Source organism: Megalopta genalis, chromosome 7, assembly GCF_051020955.1.
Source record: "Megalopta genalis isolate 19385.01 chromosome 7, iyMegGena1_principal, whole genome shotgun sequence".
Lineage (NCBI taxonomy): Eukaryota > Metazoa > Arthropoda > Insecta > Hymenoptera > Halictidae > Megalopta > Megalopta genalis.
In genome coordinates this window covers 2652893-2667782 of record NC_135019.1, presented here as the reverse complement: position 1 = coordinate 2667782, position 14890 = coordinate 2652893, and the positions used below count along the sequence as shown (strand labels likewise).

At 40.6% G+C, this 14890-nt stretch overlaps 1 protein-coding gene across 2 annotated transcripts in view; it reads right to left on the bottom strand.

Moving 5' to 3' along the window:
• Positions 1–14890, bottom strand: part of Rgk3 (Rad, Gem/Kir family member 3) — a 102839-nt gene that overhangs the window by 12711 nt on the left and 75238 nt on the right. The gene's annotated exons all lie outside the window — the stretch shown is intronic.

Here is a 14890-nt window from a genome sequence, read left to right as displayed (position 1 = left end):
TATACTCGTCACGGAGAAGTGACAATATATTTTATGGCATGACGAGTATACTCGTCATGGAGAAGTGGCAGAATTTTGTATTGTGACGAGTATAATCGACGTAGAGAAGTGACAGTACTTTGTATCGTGACGAGTATACTTGTCGTGGAGAAGCGACAGGATTTTGTATCGTGACGAGTATACTCGTCGTAGAGAAGTGGCAGAATTTAATATCGTGACGAGTATATTCGTCACGGAGAGGTAGCATTATTTTATGGCATGACGAATATACTCGTCATGGAGAAGTGGCAGAATTTTGTATCGTGACGAGTATAATCGTCATGGAGAAGTGACAGTACTTTGTATCATGACGAGTAGACTCGTCGTGGAGAAGTGGCAGTATTTTGTGACACGGCGAGTATACTCGTCACGGAGAATTTTGTATCGTGACGAATATACTCGTCATAGAGAAGTGGCAGTACTTTGTATCATGACGAGTATACTCGTCATGGGGAAATGACAATACTTTGTATCGTGACGAGTATACTCGTTGTGGAGAAGTAGCAATACTTTGTATCGTGACGAGTATACTCGTCGTGGAGAAGTAGCAGTATTTTGTATCATGACGAGTATACTCGTCATGGGGAAATGACAGTACTTTGTATCATGACGAATATACTCGTCGTGGAGAAGTGGTAATACTTTGTATCGTGACGAGTATACTCGTCATAGAGAAGTGGCAATACTTTTATCGTGACGAGTAAACTCGCCATCGCTCGATTCTCGCGACACATACAGATGAGTACTCTGAAAAGCAGGCGACACAGCTAATTGATTAATTTACCGTCTATCCTAATTCAAAAATGTTTAGTCAAATTCAATCATGTTTCGCATAGACCTAAACGCGATTTAAAAATAATTAGCGCGAACGAACTCTGATTTCCCGAATCTGTTACACTTTCTTTCAGCAGAAAGCTTCGATCTCCAACGCTGGAAACGTTTGAACCTGGATCAGCTGATTACTGGGACGAGTTTCGGGGTAAAAGTGGACTTCGCGGAGGTCTAAATTTCTGTGCACTGCGAAGGACAGGGGACGCGGTGAATAAGATAAGTGGAAAACGCGACGGAAAGGAAAGTGGCCGAAACGAGCCGCCGTAAATAAACCTCGGGAACGCGACCGAAGGGAGAATGAATTCGTTGCCCGTTACATTGACGGCCACGTGACGTCGCCGGAGTTCCACGTAATCGCGCGTCTAAATGCGTCCGCGTCGACGTTCGCCCGTCAACGTCCGTTCCGAAGCGTCGACGGCTTCCTCGGTTCATGCCGATACGTACGTAATTCGATGATGTCAGATCGCCGCGGTCTGTCCCCGGTTTGACGGTGTTCGACACGCTTTCACATCACGTTTCCGAGACCGCGTTTCCTTCGGTTCTTTCTTGCCATGTAAATCGAAAACCGAATCTCTCCCGACGCCCGCGCGCCGATTCCGCGGCTTTGAAATACGTATCCATGCACAAAGCAGAGCAGTAACTTCGCGCTGCCCGTAGTTATTATACTATTACATATTTATGCTGCACTCGCGTCGAAAGTATGGTAACACTTTTTCAAACGGAATAACTCTTTTTTCGAATTCGTCCAAACGACTTGAATCTTTTTTTGCGGCGTCGGAACAACTAGTAGATTCCTAGAGAATTGAAAAATTAGAATATTATTCAATAATAAAAATATTAATAATAATAATAATAATAATAATAATATTATTTATTTCTTAACCCATTATTCGCTAATGTTCCATTCTTGGGACACTTTTCCAAATTTTTTTTCTTTTAAAAATTGAAACTTCTAAATAAGACGCAGACATTGAAATAGCGAGAACGTATCGCGTGCTTCATGAAAGTGTTATGAATTCTCGCTATTTTGTTTTAAATCATTGTAAACTTCAGTTTGAAACTAATGAGCTGAATTTAATATTTTTTTGCATTTTGGTAATGGGTATGTAATGTGTAATAGGTTAATTTTCTTATCCGAGCCTGTAACGAAAATCTGAAAAACGCGCCTCGTAGATCTTGGGGATTTATACAGGGTGTCCCATAATTATTTCAACACCCGGGAAAGTATGATTCCTGAGGTCATTCGAAGTAACTTTTCCCTCAGCGAAAATGCAATCCGCGACTTGGTTTACGAGTTATTAACGAAAAACACTGACCAATCAGAGGCGAGATCGGCGTTTTTCGTTGATAACTCGTAAACAAAGCCGCGGATTGCGTTTTCGCTAAGGAAGAAGTTGCTTCGAATGATAGCAAGAATCATCCCTTTCAAGGTTTTAACATAATTATGGGACACCTTGTAGAAATGCTGAAAATTTCATCGAAATTAGTGAAAGTATCCTCGTATCCTCGAATAGAGATTTTAAAAAATTAATCATTGCAGCTGAGAATGATCATAAGCACCGTCAATTGTGCCTTTCAGACGAGGTTAATCTTTAGATTCTATCGTTGCTCTTTTTTTATATATATTCTTTTAACATAATTATGGGACACCTTGTAGAAATGCTGAAAATTTCATCGAAATTAGTGAAAGTATCCTTGTATCCTCGAGTACAGATTTTTAAAAATTAATCATTGCAGCTGAGAATGATCATAAGCACCGTCAATTGTGCCTTTCAGACGAGGTTAATCTCTAGAATCTATCGTTGCTCTTTTTCCTGCGCCGAAACTTAATTAATTCCGTAGCGAACGCGCTCCATTCGCTTCTCGCCGATAAATCTCTTCGCTTGATCTTAAAACATGCTCTACTCGCAGCTACACCTACATTATCGAGCAAAATTACATTACTTCGCCGAATCCCACTGCAATCTTCGTTCGAACTATACACTCGAAATAGCGCTCGGAAAAAGGAGTCGGGTTACGTGAAACAATTTCGTTACATTCTTCCGAAAGATAAAACCATCTCTGTTCCCTCGAGGCTTCTTTCGCAACGCGTGTGCAGCTTGTATTTTTCAGTCGGTCGCAAAACATGTCGGAAACTGTGAAATGGAATAAGAAAGAATGACGGTGCGTTGTCGCGAATACTGTGACGGCGGACTTTATTTATGTAAATGAGTTCCTCGGAACCCTTCAAACGACGTTTCGCATTTAAAGGAAATTACACGTTTTGCATTTGAAAATGGGAATTTAACTGGGTCGAAGCGTGTGTAATACAATTGTAAGATTGAATGCATGAAAAGTTTCAGTTTTCTTTCTCTGATCGTCCATGCAGAATTACTTCTAATGGCGCTGATCTCGTCTTTCGTGCAATTGCGCGAAAATGATGGCAGAAAGTCAACCCTTTCACATATCGATCTATCACAGAACGCTTTACTTTCGAGATAAATTAATCATTTCGCACATGAAAATGGGAGCTTGACTGGATCGAAGCATGCAATGCAATTGAAATATTAGATGCATGAGAAGTTTCAGTTTTCTTTCTGATTGTTCATGCAAAATGACTTTTAATGGCGCAGGTCTCGTGTCTTTTGGTGCAATTGCGCGAAAATGGTGGTAAAAAATCAACCCTAGAATACAGCGATCTATCAGACAACGCTCCACTTTCGACGTAAATTAATCATTTTGCACTTGAAAATGGGAACCTAACTAGATCGAAGCATGCAATGCAATCGAAATATTAGATGCATGAGAAGTTTCAGTTTTCTTTCTGATCGTTCATGCAGAATGACTTCTAATGGCGCAGATCTCGTGTCTTTTGGTGCAATTGCGCTAAAATGGTGGTAGAAAATCAACCCTTGCACACATCGATCTATGAAACAACGCTTCACTTTCGATATAAATTAATCATTTTGCACTCGAAAATGAAAACCTGATTGGATAGATGCATGCAATGAAATTGAAATATTAGATGCATGAAAAGTTTTAGTTTTCTTTGTGATTGTTCATGCAGAATGACTTTTAGTGGCTCTGATCTCGTATCTTTTCGTGCAATTGCGCTAAAATGGTGGTAGAAAATCAACCCTTGCACACATCGACCTATGAGACAACGCTTCACTTTCGATATAAATGAATCATTTTGCACTTGAAAATGGGAACCTAACTAGATCGAAGCATGCAATGCAATCGAAATACTAGATGCATGAAAAGTTTTAGTTTTCTTTCGATCGTCCATGCAGAATGACTTCTAATGGTGCCGATCTCGCGTCTTTTCGTGCAATTGCGCGAAAATGGCGGTAGAAAATCAACCCTAGAATATACCGACGTAAATGAATCATTTTGCACTTGAAAATGGGAACTTGACTGAGTCGCAGCGTGCAATTCAATCGAAATATCAGATATATTAACCCTTTCCACTCGAACGGCGACTCCAAGGTGCCATTAAAAATTGTTACGCCACGTTTCGAAACAATTTTATCAATCAAATCTGTTCATATTTAAAGAACTGTTATTGCATCTGTCACAAAATTCGATTCCATACGTACAAAATGCATTAGATTACATAAAATGGAAACGCAATGGGTCACAAAAGCTTTCGATCGAATTTTACGTTAATTCGGCTTCGAGTGAACAGAATTAAAAGCTTTAATCTCCTTTCTCACCCTTCATACGGAATAACTTTCAACGATACTGCTCTCGCGCCTTTCCGCAGAATTTCTCGACGCTAAAAAATCGCCCCTCGCGCGCGCAAACAAAAATACAAGGATAAATACAAGGAAATGCGGGAACACAACGGCGTAAAATTTCCGTCGCAATATACATATACATATATATGTATTTCCAGGAACAAAACCGCGTGCACACGCGTTCTCCGGGAAGAGACCGCGGAACGGAGAAGGTCCCTGTATCCCTAGAAAATAAATGTGCCGGGATGCCCGCCGATATTGCTTCAGGTGGTCTTTTAACAAGCCCACCAGAACGAAACACGCTTATTTCAAGCAAGTAGCTTTATTTTTCTTTGCCGCCCGCGTGAAATGTTCCGCGGCGGGAATAGACGAGCCGGGCTCGCCTCGCCTCGTTCTTCGCGTTTACCCCCGCCCCCCGCGATAGTTCAAAGACAGCGCGCGCGCGCGTTCAATTTCGGGAACATTATGTGCGGAAAGAAAGGAGTCCCGGCGTAATTCCGCGGGATCGGTTTCGCCGCGATATTTTCGATTCGTCGGGGGAGAATCAAACGTTCCGTGAAAACGAAGGGGGGAGGAGGGGGGGAGAGGTTAACGGGCGGCCGCGGGACGAAAGCCGGGCGGGATCATGGAGAACGAGCGAGAAAGCGCGAAAAAGTAGAGGAGGGCAGACGATGAACAGACGCGGGGCCTGTATGATGTACGTTTATAGCACGGGCCGGTGCAAAATTAACCGGCTATTTCTGCCACGGTTGTTCCTGCGGCTTTCTTTTTCACACCTTCCTGGAAACCGGCGTGCCCGTTTCGCTCGGTTCGCGCGCATTTCCATGCGTTCACCTCGCGCGAATTTTCTCCCGATTTCCTCCTCGGCGACGCGACGCGATGCGACCCATCCGTGCACCCATCCGCCATTTTCTTTTGTTCCGCTCGCAGAGTCGCATCCTCCGGCGCGTTTGTCGTCGCCCCGAGCGGCCTCGATCTCGATTTCGCCGCTGAATTATGGGACGAAACGGCCGGCCGCGCCTCAGCCCAGATCTTCGTTTACAAGAACGTTATTTTTCCGTCGGCTAATGGACAAGCTGTGCGCTTCTTTCCTTCGTGGAAAACGAGCCAGCCGAGCGGAGCGATGGCTCCATGGTGCAATTCGTTGGTTTTTAGTTTCGGCGGCGAGCAGAGCAGAGGGGCGCTTTTATATTCTCTTTCTCTCGAGTCGAGAATATCGTTCGCTGATTAATTCGCGTGTCGAATGATTCGCGAGAAATTCTGATGAACGAACCTTGCGGAAGATTGTTGAAGGAAATATTTATATGAGAATCGATATATTTGTTTTTTTTTTGGAAGATACAGAACAAAAGAAAGTTTGAGACCGATTTGGTAAAGAGTTCAATTATGTTCAAGTAGTCGTGGAAAGATTGCTGGTAATCTCTGTCGTCATTTTTATTGTTCAGTGTATTAGAAAGAGTATGATTTATATTTCGACATATATTTCTTAAATTCATTCGTAACATTTAAATAATGCCTGACGACTTTTTTCAGGCATGTTACTTTAGGGTGTATAATTGTGAGTGAAATATACTATTATATATAATAGTATATTTAATTATTATGGTATTATTATATATAGTACAATTATTATAGTATTATTATATATAGTACAATTATTATAGTATTATTATGTATAGTATAATATTATTATAGTATAGTTATGATAGTATTATTATATATAGTACAATTATTATAGTATCATTATATATACTATAATTATTATAGTATCATTATATATACTATAATTATTATAGTATTATTACTATTATAGTATCATAGTATAATTATTTATATATATATAAATTATTTATCTATTTTTGGGACATAAATCTAATAGCACAATTAATTAGCTTATTCATATTGAATTATTTAAAATTTTTAATAAAGAGCGAGGGGCAAATTTAAATTTTGCTGAATTTTTTATATTATTTAGCGTCCATTTTAACAGAATTAATTTACTAGTATGAATTAGTTCTATATAGTTTAATCACGAGATAAAAATAATTTAAAAAAGTTCTTTTTCTTTAAATTTTAAGATAATTTAAATATATAATAAATTTATTATAGAAACTCGGACCAGTCGGCACAAAATGGCAGCAGCTAGCATGCTAGCACCCTACCTCCACTTTCCAAATTGTCCATTTTTGTGTCCAATCCGAGAGCGAATTGGGAAGAATTTACTATACCTTGCAGCTCCGCGATTTTTCTTACTTGTCTCACACCTAAACAGACCATTTTGTCTTGTCCTCCGGGAATTTCGTCGACCCTTGACATCGACGTAGCAATAAATTGCATATCCGTAGGACTAGCACAGAGAAATTCACAGCAACGCGAAATTTGGCATTTCTCGGAGAAATTACTGTATTATTGAACTATTTTAAACAACGATCACGTCTAGAGAGTACGGTTACCGATAGCACTGAAATTCTCACGTCAAGTTCTTGTGTCACGTTTGCCTAACGATTTATTTTCGCATGTTAGATTAGGCGTAAGCCGAGATACACACCCTTACCGCAATGCATCACCGTTTATTTATCATTTGAATGTTAATAGAGCTTCTCTACCACCGAACATGCCGCCCATTGAATGCACGTTATCCCGAACACGCTATGATGCTTGTAGCACAATCGTACTGTACACCCACTCGAACGAAGTTGTAAACCCACACGTAAATCGAATTCAAACTTATGGCAACGTGTACAGATAGTAAGACGATCGTATTCCGGAGGCGATATTACCCGGTCCGTTCGTGAAAGGCGTGGTGGAAACGTGGTGCAAGTAGGCTAAATCGGATGAATGCGATGCACCCTTGTGTTGTGCTCGTATTGTGCGGAGCATGCACAGAAGTTTTTGGATATCTTTCTAGTTCCCGTAAAATAGTTAACAGCATCATCACGATGAAATTATTATTATTAATACGAATTAATAATTGCAACGATGCAGTACTTGAAGACCGAATCGTCGCGAAAATTTTTATTAACCCTTTGCACTCGAGTGGCGACTCCGAGGCGCCATTAAAAATTATTATGTCACGTCTCGAAATAATTTTATTAGTCAAATTTGTTTATATTTAAAGAGCTGCTGAAAGCGTAATTGTTGCACGAGGGAAGCAATATTCAATTTCACATGCAAATATAAATGGTCATATAAAATGTAAAAAAACGTGGGTCGGAAAAACTATTTGAAAGTTCGCGTCCATTCGGCTTCGAGTGCAAAGGGTTAATAACTTATCAATGTTATTCTGTCCAGTAAAATTGAAATAAAATTCTAATCTCTTGGCTGATGCAATATATTTAAGCATTCGAGTAAATTTAGGCACGCGATAAGCATCGAATTTCTTTCCCTTCTAAGAAATGATTGCAATCGAAAAATTTCTAATCGCAGTAACTGCGAAGAAAATGGTGTGTCAAGATTATTTTGTTGAGTTCAATTTATTCTATTAAGTGCAGCGTTGCTTCGCGAAGAAAATATTTCTTATTCAAGAAATGTTTCATCAAAATTTTTCGTACTCAAGATCGAGTTATTGCACGTTATTGCATCTTTCTAATAATTTTTCTAAAGACTGTCCACCATAACGTTCGAATGAACGATAAATATATCGTGAATAAATTTACAATTTTTTTTGACAATTGTTCGCTGAGATTATATCTTAATATTCGATGAAAAAGATGGTTTTAAGATTACGTTACGTATAAATATCTAAAAACTCTCGTGAAAGTAAATGGCATTTATTTCACTGGTCGCTCTGGTTTGCTTTCTAAATTAAAAAAGAAGAAAAATCTGCTAACGAAGTAAGAATCATAAAAATAAAAATAATAAAATATAGTATAAAAATATTCAGATCACTGCGAAACGCGTAAAATCGTAGTATAATTTTTAACACTTCCATAAATCATTCTCGCAAAGAAATAACGACAATTATTATTAAAGACTCTATATTCGATTTTAGCAAATGTTCAACTATTTTGCGCCGATCGTTCGTGGACTATTTCACAGTTAGCTGGTCAATTTTTTAACGGGCACCTCGAAGCAATTGCACGAGACCCTCCTCGGTAATATCGATTAGCAAACGATCTTACGGTAACGTCGTCACGCCATTAGACGAGATTAAACTGTCCCCGACCAGTTAGCGAACAATTAGCGAACAATTAGCGAACAGCGGGGTTGTCCGATATACACCATTAAATTCCTTCAGGTATTATATAGCAAAGCTCCGGTTCCCGCGTATCATTCGACGATAATAGACAGCGCGTCGCTCTCTGCCAGCACGTAAACGCGTTTTCTTATTCGCGCGGCAGAAGTTGCTCATTTGCCTAACAATGTTCCGTCAACTTTCCGTGAGCGAACTTACCGCTCGTCCCTGTTTCCGTTGTCGTGTACAGAGCGTCGGTGTTTCGCGGCAACGCGCTGAAACCTAGTTAGACGATCGACGAACTCGTTGCCGATGACGCCTCGACGACTAAAAACGTCCGAGGCGATGCCGGGGTCCGGTGAATTTTGCGAGAAAATCCCGGCCGACACGGTTCCGACGACGCGAGCGTGCTTCCGAAGGATCTTTTCTCTATTTTCATTGAGATTACAGCAAATTCTCCCTGATTTTTCATTAGCTTCTACGCGAAAATGGACAATTTGGGAAGAGGAGGCAGGATTATTCGAATCTTGCGGCTCGTTTTTTGTAATTATTGGCGACGGCGACTGTAAAGATGAGCCGCGAGACTGCCAGTCATTCGAGTGGAATTTGCAGAAATGTCTCCCTAACTGACGCGCTTAAATTGTGCACAAGAATGGACAATTTTGGAAGAGGAGGCACGATTATTCGAGCCCTGCGGCTCGTTTTTTATAATTATTGACGCCGGCGACTGTAAAGATGAGCCGCAAGACTGCAAGCCGTTCGAATGGAATTATAATAATGTCTCCCTAACTGAAAAATGGACAATTTCGGAAGAGGAGACATGATTATACGAGCCCTGTCGTCTCGTTTTTTATAATTATTGACACCGGCAACTGTAAAAATGAGCCGCGAGACTGCTAGCCGTTCCAATGGAATTATAATAACGTCTCCCTAACTGACGCTCGGTTTGTGCACAAGAATGGACAATTTGGGAAGAGGTGACACAATTATTCGAGCCCCGCGTCTCGCTTTTTATAATTATTGACGCCGGCGATTGTAAAGATGAGCTGCGAGACTGCCAGTCGTTCGAATGGAATTATAATAATGTCTCTCTAATTGACGCTCACATTCTGCACAAGAATGGACAATTTAGGAAGTGGAGACACGATTATTTGAATCTTGCGGCTCGTTTCTATAATTGTCGACAATTCATAACTATAAAAACACAAACCGCAAGGTTCGGATAATCGCATCTCCCCTTCCCAAATTGTCCATTTCTGTGGACAATCTGAGCGTCAATTAGAGAGACATTACTATAGTTTTCACAATTAACTCTTTGCACTCGAGTGATGACTCTGAAGCGACGTTAAAAATTGCTACATTATTTTAAAAGAATTTTCACGTTATTAAGTTTGTCTGTATTAAATAAATTGTCAAATAATAAAGAAGTTTTCTGCAAACGTATCAGATTGAAATACTTGAAACAAGTGTCTTCATTTTGGAATTAAAATAGTCTCGAGTGCAAAGGGTTAATCCGCGAGACGCGTGCATTTCACATCCTTCTACAGGGTGGGTCATGCAGAATTGTATAGTCGCAGTTCAAATCGCTGGAAACGTGACACGAACTTATTTTTCCATTGTCTTTCGAAGCTATTTAAATTTCTGATTTTTAGGGAACTAATTTTCGAAGAAACTACAGTAATGTCTCCCTTACTGACGCTCAGATTCTCCACTAAAATGGATAATTTGGGAAGAGGAGATACGATTATTCGAGCCTTGCGGCTCATTTTTATAATTGTGGACAATTTATAACTATAAAAATAAACCGCAAGGCTCGAATACGAGATACGATTATTCGAGCCTTGCGGCTCATTTTTATAATCGTAGACAATTTATAACTATAAAAATAAACCGCAAGGCTCGAATAATCGTATCTCCTCTTCCCAAACTATCCATTTTTGTGGTATATCTGGGCGTCAATTAGAGAGACATTACTGTAGTAACATTTTTGTACGCAATATTCTTCCGATTGCTTAACTCAATTATCGCTCGCTTCCCTGCAAATATAATATAATGTTAAATACTTTCTCCAAGATTTTCGGTGATCGAAACGTATCTCGCACTATCTTTCTCTCTATTTATTTCACACACTGATCGCGACGTTGCCACGAGTTTCGCATCCGCTGTCGCAGTATTTTACGCGTGAACGATTGCGTTGTTTCCGGCCGGCTTCGCGTGCCCGCCTCTGCTTGAAAGCCTCTCTTTTCCAAGCTTCTTTTTGCCAAGCGCAAGCTCCGAGTACGTCGCAGAATTCAGTTATCCGTTCTTCTTTTTCGGAGCACCGCTGCTTCTACGCGGCGAACGATGTTGACGCGAGCGCTTTTATCGTCGCCGTTACTCGGGCACGCGATGCAAATGCATTTTGGAACTCTTAAAAACGACGCCGGACATAAATCGCTTTATTTAAGATGCTCGGCGACGACGCGCGGGCGCCAGAATCCGCGAGCAGCGCAGTCGATGTCGCGTTGTTCCGCTCGTACTTTGGCAAACGCAACCCGCTGGAAACGGCTCCGTTCCCCTGCTCGCCGTTGTTCTCGAAAATAATTTATCGCCGAAGAGAGAACCTACTTATTTCTCGATAGAAATAATCCGGCGATAACGCGGCGCGGCGATTCTCGATCGCGCCGCGGCCGACGGTCGATGAATAACGCAACGCGGCGAGGCTAACGTCGAGCATAATGCCGTCCGAACGGGAAAACTAGCTCGCAGCGAACGCGCAAGATTCAAAACAGTGTCTGACCTACATCCTTTAAAAAGCTCTCAGGAATTGTTTGCTCCTGTAAACTCCTAAACTGAATGGAGAACGGAAGCCGGGGCACGCCGTCGCGCCGGCGATTCGACGATAACGCCTTTCTGGTTCGATAGTTCGAGCGGGTTCTACGCTCGATTCCAGCCAGAGCCTCTGATCTCTCTGTTTCAGCGGGTCGGAACCTGCGGGGCTCGATCGACAGCGTCCCGACGATATTTCACGTCGCGAAGACGCGTTCGGGTCCTCGACCCACATAATCCCCCGACCGTTTTATTAGCCGAAAGATCGCGTCCCCGGAAAATCGAAAAACTTCGCATGCTGCTCGTGAACGGAACGTCGACCCACCAATCGCGCGTAATACGGTAATGTCTCTATAACTGACGCTCAGTGTTCCGTCCTTCAACGGGATTTTCGCGCTGCATCCGCCTAACTTTCTCCGGGACGAATTATCTTTTCCATTTATCCCTAAAAAACATTTATTGACGGGGAATCTTCGGCTCAGCGAGACAAATTAACAGTTCTTCAACGAACGACGCGCAATCGACAAAAGGTCACGTTCGTTAGGCTTTCAATTTCGTAGAGACATAGCCTTCTTCATTGCAGTTTCTAAGTTTATGATTTTTCGAGCCGTCTTCTTTCCGGCAATAAAGTCATTTCTGCACTTTCGAATAATGCACACCTTCATCGACAGCATTTATGTTATAAAATACAGTAAATTGTCTCTAATTGACGCTCAGATTGTGCACGAAAGTGGACGATTTGGGAAGAGGAGATACGATTGTTCGAGCCTTGCGACTCGTTTATTATAGTCGTTGACAATCAGTAATTGTAAAAATGAATCTCAAGGCTCGAATAATCGTATCTCTTCTTCACAAATTGTCCATTTTTGCCTCGACTTCATTGTCCGTTGTCCATTGCCTTCGAATCGTGCCATGTTGCCTCCGAATTGCATGTGACTTGTCATGCGACCTAAAAATTGCCTTCGAATCGTGTCATGTGGCCTCCGAATTGTCTTCGAATAGTGTCATGGGGCGTCCGAATTGTCTCCGAATTGCCTTCGAATAGTTTCACGTGGCCTTCGAATTGCCTTCGAATAGTTTCACGTGGCCTTCGAATTGCCTTCGAATAGTGTCACGTGGCCTTCGAATTGCCTTCGAATAGTTTCACGTGGCCTTCGAATTGCCTTCGAATCGTGTCAAGTGGCCTCCAAATTGCCTTCGAATCGTGTCACATGGCCTCCGAAATGTCTTCGAATCGTGGCAAAAAATTAGAAATAAAAAATTAAGTCACTGTTTTTATTCTAGCACTTTTTTCGCCGACTGCCCCGAGTTTCTCTAAAAACGAGTCGCGAGGCCCGAAGAATCGCGACTCGATATTCTCAGATCAGCCGGTTTCAATCCCGAGCTCCGAACATTTCCGGGAAAAATTACTGTGCTCCAAAGATACATAATAAAACATCGAAAACCTAGATTACGATCTGATTTACTTTTGTTGTAAGAAAGATCCTAAAAGTGACCTTCTTAGACTCCTACACTGGAACTTTTACAGCCTAGAACCGTATAAAGGAAGGAATAAAATTCCTCCAGGGTCGTTGTCGTTAATATATATATGACAAACTACTGCTTTCTGATCCATTTCCGTCGACGAGAACCTTCATGGTCGATGCGACGATAAATGCACCACAGAAAAGGAAGAAGAAGAAGAACAAGAAGAACAAGAAGAAGAAGAAGAAGAAGAACAAGAACAAGAACAAGAAGAAGAAGACGAAGAAGAACAAGAAGAAGAAGACGAAGAAGAACAAGATGAAGAAGAAGACAAAGAAGAAGATGAAAAATAATCGAGCTCTTTCTGTTCCACACTTTCTCAGACACTTTCTGACGACGCAATCGAAACGCCGCGGCGGACGGCTGTTGGAATACGATCGTTCCGAATATTCGTAATTTCTATTTTCGATAGGGCGTGTAATTACCGGGGCTGTTCCGTTGCGACACGCGGGTATTTCCGTGATACAAACTCTTCACGGAAATACTGGTGCAGCTATGAAATAGAGCAGAAGAAGAGTGTCCATCGTGACGAGCGCATCGACAACGCTGCCAACAAAATCACGCGCTAAATAAATTCGATGATTCATCGTATTGGCTGCTATTCGACACGATGATTTGCGTTTTCACCTGATCGCTCGCTGTTTTGAAAGCACGGGTTGGCTATCATCGATCGTCGTCTACCAGTTCGATAATTGCTTTTCTTCCTATCTACGAGATCCAACAGGTTTCAGAGAATCATTATTGGACCGTAGATTTTATGCAGTTCCGACGAAAATGCGTTAGCGTAATTTAAAACGGTAAAAAGACTGAAAGTATTTAAGATCGTCGATGCGCGACGTTTCCCTTATTGGAATCGTTAAACCCTTGACATACCATCTTCTTCGCAGTTAATGCGATTAGAAATTATTCGATTGCAATAATTTTTATAATAATTATAATAATAATTTTTATAATTTTTATAATAATATAAAATATTTTTATAATTTCGGCACACGATAAGCATCAATTTTCTTTCCCGTTCTAAATTTAAGTAATTTTAAACATTTTAAATCGTAGTTTTATGTATATAAGATGATTGTTTATTAAAAATAAACAGATAAATTACCTTAGGTATAACAGCATAATATTTTTGGAGAGATCTTGTCAATAAAAATGTTTGTGACCTCGATGTTGAATCAAGAATTAGATTAAATGTAGTAGTTTAATTATTAAGTCTGTTCGACTTTTAATATCTTACATTAGATTTGAGTTCAGATCGGTGTGAGCCAGATCGGTTTCTATCTTTGATATAAATATATAATTTTGTACGAAAGGATCAATCATATTTCTAAAAAATTATTGCAATCGAATAATTTCTTAGAACGGGCAAGAAAATCGATGCTTATCGTGTGCCGAAATTTACTTGAACGCTTAAATATTGACTACAAGAGATTAGAATTTTATCCCAATTTTTTAAAGCATGGAATAACATCGATAACTCGATAAATTATTACTGAAAATTTTCATTACGAGTCAGAGACTCGACTTAAAAAGTCTCGGACTTAAAGAAGCATAAACGAAACGCCGACATGGCTTCTATTTCAATAAATCGATTCGTACCGATTCGATTTTTCACACAAAAAAACGCAGTTCAGTTGTCGCTAGACCGCGAATTTTTATGCGAAATAAAAATCGTCCCCGTCGATTGCAAGGATTGAAATTGCAACATTAAAATTTTATTCCGATTTTTTAAAGCACGGAATAACATCGATAACTCGATAAATTATTACTGAAAACTTTCATTACGAGTCAGAGA